The following is an 11,542-nucleotide window of genomic DNA, read 5'->3' as shown; positions in this document are numbered from 1 at the left end:
AATCAAATGTCACTGATTATAGCGATGACATGTAGTCACTATAGAGTAGACACGTAGCATGTGGCAAGATTCATGTACTATTCACTATCCTACAGCGACGTTGTTGCTGTAGGGTCTCACCGTTTGAGTAAAACAGTGCGTTTGATATCAGCGACGACTAGTCATTACCTATAGGACGACGTGTCGTCGCTATAGAGTCAGTCGATATAACCTCCCAGCCTGAGCCTTCTTCTTCAATTTCTGCAAAAAATTCTGGAAAAACCAGAGAAAAACTGAGAGTTCTCCACTGGTCCAAGCCTTGTGCTGCCATTTTTTCCTTGTTTTGGTAATCTAATCCTATTTTCTTTCTATTTTATAGTTTAAAATGTATTTTTTTTTTGTAAGTATATGTGTGTATGTTGTGTTTGATATAAATGAGTTTTTTAAATTTTGTGGGTTATTTTTTATTTTTTTGCAGATTACTTGTGCCTATCATGAGCCCTTGGGATTAGATTATTGACGAAAGATAACGCTATAGCCTAACTTTTGGGTATTATTTTTAAGTTTTTTATTATTGATTAAGTGTTAAATTAAGTTTTCAATTGTGTAATTGGTTATTTTATATTGTGTTGAATTTTATTTTTTAGGTTAGATTTGTATATTTGTTAATTTAATTATATTTGTATTTTTTTAGGGATAAATTGTAAATATATTTATTAATTTGATTAAATTAAATATTATGTTATAAAAAAATGCATATGATAGGTTTAGATATATTAGATGATATACTTTTTTTTATTAATATATGTATGTTTATTTTTTATGTGTATATGAATGTATATGTATATAAATATGAATATGAATATGTATATATATGTATATAAATGTGAATATGTTTATATGATTTAATGTTGATATGAATATTAGAATTTAATAAAAAAAATAGTTTATTAGGTTAGATAAATCTAATTAAATGTTTTTAATATAATTTATGTTGTTGATATGAGATTTAAATCTTTATATTCAATTATATGTATGTTCTAGAACTGGTTTTGTATATTTTATACAGATTTTAATTTTTGGGATAGGTTAGGTTATAGTTGTTATGCTACCAAAATTTTAGTAGATTTTAATGTAATTAATAAAAAATTTATAAAGTAATAAAAAGTAGAATAAAAATTTATAATAAAGTAATTAATATAGTCAACTTTACTCTTGAAATTTTATTAATATAAAAAGTAGAAAATAAATTAAATATTTGATGATTATTAAATAAATTAAAATAATAATCTTTAATGGTAAATTAATAAAATTATAATTAAATATTTGTTTATTTAATGAATTTGATAATATATTCATAAAATTTGATAATATATATTCATAAGATTTGATAAGATTTCACAATTTACTTGAAAAAATTAGTGTTTTAGTGATAAAAAAATTATTAGCAAATAAATGTAGTTTTTTATGATTATCACAATGTGATAATTTATTTTTCATTTGAATCAGTTATGACGATTGACAAGAGTTTGATAACTAATAGACAATGTAAATCTAATGAGTTTTGGAATGGTCTTCAAGCATTTATACAAATGGCCAAGAATCATGTGAATGCTTCGGGAGAAGTCAGATGCCCATGTGTTTAGTGTGTCAATATGCTGAATCAAAAATTGGATGTGGTGGAGGCTCATCACATACACAGATATGGGTTTCTGCAGCAATACATGAAGTGGACCTACTACGGTGAAGTTGATACGCCTGCAGTAGTGGACGACAGAGCTCCAGTGACTGATGAGATGATTGGCATCATCAATGATGTTATTGGTCAACAAGACACTAACGAAGAAGGCGTAAATGAATGAATTTCATATGGTGGTGGCAATAGTGCGAAGAATCAATTTGATGACTTTTTTCAAAAGGTCGAAGCTAAGTTATACCCTAGTTGTACTTGGTTGTCTTCCTTGAAATTCTTGGCGAAGATGATACACATGAAGGCTATGAATAAATGGAAAAATAGTTCATTTGATGAACTTTTCAAGTTTATGAAATTTGCATTCTCGAAGGATAATAAGATTCCAGCTTCATTCTATGAGTCTAAGAACAGAATGAGGAAGTTAGGGCTAGGTTATCAATCAATAAATGCTTGCAAGTATGATTGTGGTTTGTTCTGGAAGGAGAATTACCAAAAACAGAGTTGTCCTATATGTGGTGAGAGTCGATGGGTTGACAAAGACACAAAGGGGAAAAAATTCGCCCACAGAGTGTTGCGCTACTTTCATTTGACTCCTAGGCTGAAGTGTCTTTATGGTTCAAGGCATACAGCAAATGATATGACCTGGCATATACGGGACGGTCGAAAGAAGATGGTGTGATCCACCATCCTGTTGATGAGGGTGCTTGGAAACAATTTGATTCTAGATATCCTGATTTTTCCAAAGAACCCAGAAACGTTCGATTGGGTTTGGCTGGTGATGATTTTAATCCACTTGGTAACATGAGTCTATCTTACAGCATGTGGCCGCTAATATTCTACACGTACAATATGCCTCCTTGGTTGTGCATGAAAGAGTCATTATTCATGTTGACCTTATTAATTCCCGGTCCGAAATCACCTGGGAAGGACATGTATGTCTTTTTTAGGTATGTGGTAGATGAATTGAATGAGATGTGGGATAAAGGAGTTCAAAACAGAGATGCTGCAATGAACAGTGTATTCAGAATGCGTGCAGCACTATTATGGACTGTCATGATTTTCCGGCCCGTAGTAGTTTGTCTGGTTGGAGTGGCCAAGGATATATGGCATGTCCTTCACGCAACGAAGACACTCCTTCATGTCGGGTAATTGGGAAGACGGCTTATGTTGGTCATAGAAGATTCTTATCTTCTATGCATAAGTGGAGGAAGAGTCGCTTGTGTTGATGGGAATTATGAAAAAGGACGTCCTCCAAGAAAATTCAGTAGTCAAGAAATACTCGAAAAATTAGCGCATGTTCCAAATCGTTCGCCGGGTAAACATGTCGGTTTTGAGAGTGTGAAAAGAAAACGAGATCCAAAAGAGCATTATTGGAGTAATAAGAGTACTTTCTTTGAACTTGATTACTGGTCCGAACTTGAATTGAAGCATAATTTAGATGTGATGCATGTAGAGAAAAATGTTTGCGACAGTTTACTCAGTACTTTTCTTATGAATGAGAAATCTAAAGACACCACCAACGCACGAGTAGACTTGAATAATTAGGGTATCCGAGAAGAGTTGCTCCTCAAGGAAGACGATACGAAGTTGATCAAACCACATCCTATGTACTCTTTCACACCGGATGATAGACGATTTTTTTGTCAATTCGTCAAAGGAGTTAGACTTCCTAATGGCTTCAGTTCAAATTTCTCTAAGAAAGTAACTGACAATGATGGAAACATTGTTGGGTTGAAATCCCATGATTGTCACATTCTTATGTAACGTCTATTGTCGGTAAGAGTTCGAGGCTACTTGGATAAGTCGATTTCGAAGACAATCATTGAGCTTTGCAATTTCTTTAAGCAGATTTGTGCTCGTACATTGGTTGTTAAGGACTATGGACTTAGAATCTGATGCATATTACCTACACAGTGCATGTCTTTATATGTGTGTATATATGTATATTAATTTCTCGCTGTTTAAAGTATATATGCTAATGTGCTATGTATGATTGGTAATTTGGTTTATTAATGTCTATGTGATTTGATAAACAAACTAGCTAAGACTAACTACTTAAGCCATGCGAAAGTGTTGATATTCTTAGCACTAAATGCTTACAATTTAAGACTCAATTTTGAATAGCTTAACTCTGTCCGATCCTTTTTGTTTTTGTTTAGTGTTGCTAATTTATTTTATTTTTCAATAGAAATGTTGGTCTTTTATGTTTGAGGATATAAAGTTTGATAAGAAAAATACAACTTTTATATAAATCATTTTTGTGACTGAAAACCACAGACATCTTTTTTATTTCTTCTGCAACCTCAAGTTCTCTATTTATTTTAGTTTTGGTTTGACTTTAATGGTGTTTATTTTGTATTGTAGGCTAAAACTCTACTTGGATATTTAAGAGAACCAAGACAATTATATAAGAGAACTAAGGCAACAAGAAATTCTTCTTCAAATTGTTGGGTATTATTTTCTTTCTTGCTTGTAAGAATTATGTACAGTGAGGTTTTTTATTTATGTATATAGTTATGTTGTGTTCTAACATTGTATGTAATAGATAGATTAATTTCAATTGTAAAAGTTAGTTTTTTTTTAAAAAAAAAAGACAATTAAATTGTTAATATAATTAGCTCATTGTAAAAAAATTGTTATTATAATCTATAAATTTTTAGATTTGTATACAAAGGTATTATTTAATTCATAATTTTTAATTTAAAATAAATATAAATTAATTTTTTAAAAATTAAAAGTATAACTTTTAAGAGTATGCATTGCGCATCCTAAAAAAATTCGTCGGTATTGCCACCAATGGCGACACCTATTAACTGTCGGCGTTACCAGCAACGGCAACACTTAATAACTGTCAGTGTAGCCAATAACGACGACACCTAATAACTGTTGGCGTTGCCAGCAACGACAACACTTAATAACTGTCGGCTAGCCAGCAACAGCGACACCTAATAACTGTCAGCGTAGCCAGCAATGGAGACGCCTAATAACTGTCAGCGTAGCCAGCAACGACGACACTTAATAACTGTCGGCGTAGCTAGCAACGACGACACCTAATAACTGTTGGCATAGCCAGTAACAGCGACACCTAATAACTGTCGGCGTAGCCAGCAACAGCGACACCTAATAACTGTCGGCGTAGCCAGCAATGGCGACACCTAATAATCGTCGGCGTAACTACCCCTATGCCGACATAGGTGATAACTCTAGGATTTAGAGTTATTCTTATAATCTTTGAACTTGCTTTTCAAATTAAAAAGAGTAATGAGTCCTTGTTTATTGTTAATTTGTTAGTTTTAGTGTATTATTCTAGGTAGTGAGTCCATGTAAGAATTAGTTATATATTGTAATATTTTTCAGTGTTTTTATGTAAATTACTGTGTTGTGTTAATCAGGAAAGGAAGCTTAAGAAAATATATGAAAGGGAAAATGCTGGAAGCAAAGGGGAAAACAAATTCTGAAAGGGGCGTGTTGCTACTTCAATGCTGCAAGATCACCACACAGCAATTCAAAGGAAAAGGCAGATGACGGGGAGAGAAGCCAGCTGGACTTAATGAATTACATCAGCACCTATGTGGCAATTATTTTAATGGATTAAGTCAGCTGTGTGAGGTGGCACGTGGAGGACAAGGTGGGAATTGACTTTCCTATTAGGGTAAAGCAAAGTACCCTAAAAACGAGGGGGGCAGCCGCAACATAGTAGAGACCCATATTGTTTCTGAAAAAAGAAATATCACCATTTTTTGAGAGAAAACGGAAGTACAGAGAAAGAAGAGCAAGAAAGCAGAGAGAATACAGAGGAGGAAGAGGACCACGAGCTGACAACTAGGGGGATTGAGCACAACAATTCCTTCTAACTTTTTCTTCTCCCTTCTTCATTTTGTATTGTATTTTCTCTCTATTTAAGTTGTGAACAAACTTCATGGATACTTTAATTGCTGCTGGTTTTGTACCTCTAATTTCAGACATGAACTAATCTTCTAAGGATTTGGGTGGTTATGAACCCTACAATATGAATTAATGTTTTGATGCATGGTTAAAGTAATTGTATCCTTGTTCAATTAAGTGTGACTACTGCTATTGATTGTTATTTACTAGCCATAATTAATAATTACTGAGCTAGATCTAAGTTTGGAAAAACTTAAGCTAGCTGAACCCATTTAATTGATGCCAGAAACTTGCCTATTTGTAGGTAAATTTTAGTGGTGAAATAGGGATATTTTGCTGCCTTGTATAACACAAGATTTGATGCTTAATAGACTGTTTGCAATCTGGTTTAATACAGGAGTGTGTTGAGAGGGTTGTAAGCATTATACAGTGGGTTTTGGAAAAGACTTACTGAGCGTTTTTGAAATCTGTTAACTCTGGATGTAATTGCTGAGCCATTGCTGAACTTATGCTATAACAACTGGAAAGAAATTATAGGGGGATTAACCAACCAGATCACGTGTTCACATAGAATTTCCTCACAGACTTGATTTCTCTTGGTTCCATTATTTTAGTTTAATTAATTCTGCATATATACTTTTAATTCCATATTCATTTACCCATTATTCCCTTGAATTGGTTATTGTCTTTTTGAATTATTTTTAGTTGATTTTACAATAATTTAGTTTAAAATCCCTGTGGAGACGATCTCACTTTACATTATATTACTTGTGCGGCTACGTATACTTGCGTATTTTAATTGCTATAATTTTTGCAACAATAGGCAAATACGACAGTTAGTCGACTGTCGTCGTTGCTCAATAGCGACAGTTAAAAATTGTCGGGAAATCCCATTTTTGTAGTATTGAGTGATACAAAATTTGTGCAAGTTGGAGTTAATTTTTTCTCAAGACTTTTTTGACATAATGATTCATTCAATTCTTCATTTACCGCAAGAAGCTATCCTCGGAGGACCAGTTTACATGAGGTGGATGTATCCATTTGAGCGATATATGAAGAAGTTGAAAAATTATGTCAGGAATAACGCACGCCGATGAAGGTTATGTTGCCGATGAAGCTTTGAATTTTTTTTTCGCGATATCTTCAAGGCGTACATACTAAATTTAATCGTCTGGAAAGAAATGCGGATATTGTTATTCCTAAAAGACAGTTGTCAGTTTTTGAATCTCAATGTCGTCCAAGTAGAAAAAAGAAAATCTTATCCCTTGACTATCTTCATAGAAAAGAAGCGGAGTGGTTTGTACTCATCATTTTCCCTGAAATCCAACCATATATGGAGTAAGTAGCTTAACACATATATGAATTCATTAAATTTAATTCATAGAAAACTGTTATCTTACATTAATCATTGTGCTATACAGTAAATGCCTTCGAGAAAATTCAAACATAAATCTTCAAGAAGATTTCCCTAGCTAGTTTAAATTGAAGGTAAATTATCAAAATTGTAGAATTCTTACAAATTTCGTATCGATTAATACTCATCTCATTGTGTTTTTTTTTGTGTGTCATACTCTATAGATGGGTCATTTGTGACAAATATAGTCAACTGAGTGTACCGATGAATTATTTGCTTTAGCAAACGGATCCAATCTTAATGCATACTCCTACACAGCTTGCATAGTTAACAGTGTGAAGTTTTGGTACATTGTCGTGATGAAAGACGTACCACTCAAAATAGTAGAGTTTCGGTGCCAGGAACCGATAATTTCACTTTCTATGGCCAACTTGAGGAGATTGTAGAGTTATGCTAGTCTCATGGTTACTCGGTAGTATTGTTTCGTTGCAAATGGTTCAACACCAATGTAAGCAAGGGTCGAAATGTGACTGAGAATAACATAACTAGTATCATGATTAATTTTGAATGTTACAAGAACGAGCAGTTTATTCTCGCCACTCAAGCAAAACAAGTTTTCTACTTGGAAGATTCTTCAAGAAACAAGAATTGGAAGGTAGTAGAAGAAGTCAATCATCAAAAGATCTGGGATCATCCAAGTATCGATGAAGATAACGAGGTGATGTCGTGCATGATAGCACTTCATCAAATTTTGTACTCACTGTGGAATTAAGAGAGTTGGAGATTATGCATTTGGATCGACCTGGTCACACCAGCATAATTGAGGAAACGTCTCGATCTGTTAAAGATGTGGATGATGATTTCATCGATGACGATGATGATGACGAAATTAGTGAAGATAATTTAAAAAGTATGGATGATGATGTAGGAATCGAAATTAATGAGGAATAATATTTTCTTATGCATATTCATATTTGTATGTTTAATGTGGATGTTTTAATTTCAAGATCTTTCAATCAATATATGACTTTTCTCAACAATGTATGTTTTTCAATAGTTTCAAATGCATTACCGAAATTATTTAAGTTATGTAATTAACCTCCAACTATAACTGATTTTATGTTAATAATTATTTAAACTTCAAAGATATGTCTGCTAATGTTGCTCGTTCTCATGGCGGTGATGGAGCGGGTGTCCTCCTCCAGATCCCACGCGAGTTCCTACTTCCTGTGAGACAAGTAATATACTATAATTAGTATATCTTCTATCAATAAATAACAAATTGTTATTATTTTATAAATTAAATTTTATTGTTTAATTAACATATGCAACGGCTACCGCAAAAAGAAGAGGTCGGTCTCGATCAAAAAATTTGCAGCAGCTCGTCAATGACAATAAAGGTCTGTTGGCTCTACAATCTGATCTGAAGGAGGGAGCCTACAAAATAGTTGGTGATTTTGGGACATTGTTCACGAGACTTATTGGTAACCTTATTGGTCACCATGCCCATTATATTATGACTCGTGGTAGACTGTTTCGGATGAGCACAAGAAAGGATTGATGCAAAAACTTGAGGTAAATTTATCAACTTATTCACATGTAATGTTTTTTTTTTATATAATTTAAAAAATATCACCATTTTTTTTAAAGGAATTTTTCATTCTTCACTGAGCCCTCCTTGAGTGGTGACTGATAGAGACTGGGATTGAGCGAGAGTTTCAGGATCGCTACAAGGAAAGAAAATGTCACAAGAAAAGACACTTCGATGAACATGGACGGTATGATGATATTGAGACAGCCAGAAAGAATCCACCGGAGGACATGGACAATGAGAGTTGGCAGAAGTTGGTTGACATTTTCACCACTCCATAGTTCATGGCACACTCAAAGGCAAATGCTGCCAGCAGAGCAAAACAGAAGTATCCAAGTCTCCATGGATCGACTTCTTATGCTTTTGCTTGATTTAAGAATGTAAATAAAAATATATAGATAATTTGAAATATTTTAAGTTATCTTAATAATAATTTCAATATTTAACTAAGATTTTGTTAAAAAAAAATTTCCAAAGATTAATCTTCAGACTAAGGAACTGCCCAACATTATCGATACATTCCATGACATGCTCAATCATCCAACACGTGGATGGGTAAATACGAATGCTAAGGATGCATATGTAAGTAACTTTCTAAGTTTTGTATATATGTATATTATTCAGTTATATTATGTATTAATTGTCCTGTTTCTAAACTGAAGGATGCCTTGTAGCAAGAAGTCCAGACACAATCCCAATCTCAATCTCAATCTGAATCTTCAGCAGGAAGTGCCACTATCAATGAGACACAAGTCATCTCAAAGGTACTTTGTTAACGTTGTGGCCACAACTGAGGTATTTGACGCAAGTTGAAGGGCACTAGTACATTTGCCTCAAGTACCATCGAATCATCTTCACAATCAGAGGCATCACCGTTTCCGTCCACCACAGTCGACTCTCCAATGGTACCACCTGAGGCTTTCCAGTCCATGATTCAACACTTCAGTGAAGCCTTTATGACCCAGAACAACAACTTCCAGCAAATGCAACAATTTTTGCAAGCAACAAATCCGAACATCCAAGCTCCACAATTTCAGCCTGTCAACTTGGACATGAATATGATACAGTCCATGATGACAAACTTTCAACCACAACAACCACAGCAATCACAATAGCAACCACCACAGCCACAACAACTGCCCGACGATAATGACTTTGGAATTGAATTTGATGATATTTAGTTTTATTATATTATTATTTTGAACTTATTAATATTTTGTATTGTTTTTTTATTTATTTTGGAGACAATACTACTTATGTTTTGCTTTTTACATTTTGGAGACTATGGATATTGTTAAATTGGTTTTATTATTTAATTAATAAATTAGTTTTATTATTTAATTAAATAAATTGGTTTTATTTATTTAATTAATATTTAATGTTTTATTAAATAAAATTTAATCAATATAATTAATTAATTTTTTTAAAAAAATTGTATACCTACAATGACGACATGTCATCGTCGTAGGGTGCTCGCTGAACACGAAAATATGAGATTTCGTAACACTATGGCGACGAGATGTTGTCGCTGTAGATGGGGCGGTCGACGGACCTACAATGACCACATGTCGTCACTGTAGGATTTTTTGAAATTCATATTTTCAAATTTTGCAACCACCTACAGAGACAATATGTTGTCGCAATATCCTAGTCCAACCGAAAAAAAGTATTCCCTACTGCGACCGACATGTCGTCGCTGTACAACTACAACGACGACTTATTGATCTACAGTGACGACAAAATTCGTCGCTGTAGAGTTTTTTATCGTAGTGTATAAGGACCCTATCCCGACCCCCGACCCTATAAAAGACCTTATCCCAACCCCAGCCGTATCCTGACCCTATAAATCTACAAAAAATTAGGCAGCATCTCCCCTATACTAATGACTTAGTCATCTGTAAACAGATAAAAAAAAATAATTCAAACAACACACAATAAGTTTCTTCCTTATATCTCCACAACACACAAAAATTTCACAGAACATTCTTTACTAATACATACAAGTTCATAACTTTCCGATATTACCACAACACACAATATGTATTTCAAAACCTACTTCACAATTGATGAATATTTAGAGTATTCAAACTCCTCTAACAATAGTAAATAGTAAATAATAATAATAAAACAATATATAAGAGACACATACCAATTAATAAAATGATCCCCAAGAAAACGTTCCAAATAAAAAAGCTCAAAAATTTACTCCTTTTTATTTTCTTCAAAAAAGAAAAAAAATAGTTAATTAGTATAATAAAAAAATCATAACACATATAACATATACATATAACAAACACATATATGTTTATATACTTATATATACATAAACATATATATACACGCATATACACATATATATATATACACATAAACAAACATATATATATATATAAACTTACACAAAGATATAAATATAAATATACATAAGAATTTATATATAAACACATGGCCACACATATATATATTTATACACACATATAAATATATATATATATATATATATTTATACACACATATACACGACAATATTAAAGTATAAATAAAAAAATAAAATAAATAAAAACATATATATATAAACTGAAAAAAAAACATATATAATTTTAAAAAAACCATATATATAATTTATGTATACCACAAGCGAGGTGTGGTGGCGACGAGGTGGCTCCAGGGTGGCGCGATGATGGGGTAGGCTAGAGCTGTAAATGTGGGTGGCCCGGCCCGGCCTACATTTTTCGTGCCTCCGAATAATTCAGGTCGAGTCGGGCCAAGCCCGTATTTCAATTCGTGCCGGGCCGGGCCGACCCATATTTGAAAGATAAAGCCTAGCACGTCCCATGGGCCCGGCCCATGTCGTGCTCATGCTGTGTCGGGCCCAAGTCGGGTCGTCCCACTTTCCTTATTCAGGCTGGCCCACTTTCCTTATTTGGGCACAAATTAGGGCCCATTTTATTATTGCCAAAAAATGTGAGGATGGGGAATTGAACTCTCCACCTCTTCTTTAACAATCAATGGATTCACCACCAATCCAAATACATTTATT

This window comes from Humulus lupulus, chromosome 1, assembly GCF_963169125.1.
Source record: "Humulus lupulus chromosome 1, drHumLupu1.1, whole genome shotgun sequence".
NCBI classification, from domain to species: domain Eukaryota; kingdom Viridiplantae; phylum Streptophyta; class Magnoliopsida; order Rosales; family Cannabaceae; genus Humulus; species Humulus lupulus.
The sequence above is the reverse complement of the archived record's forward strand: the minus strand, read 5'-3'. Positions refer to the sequence as shown.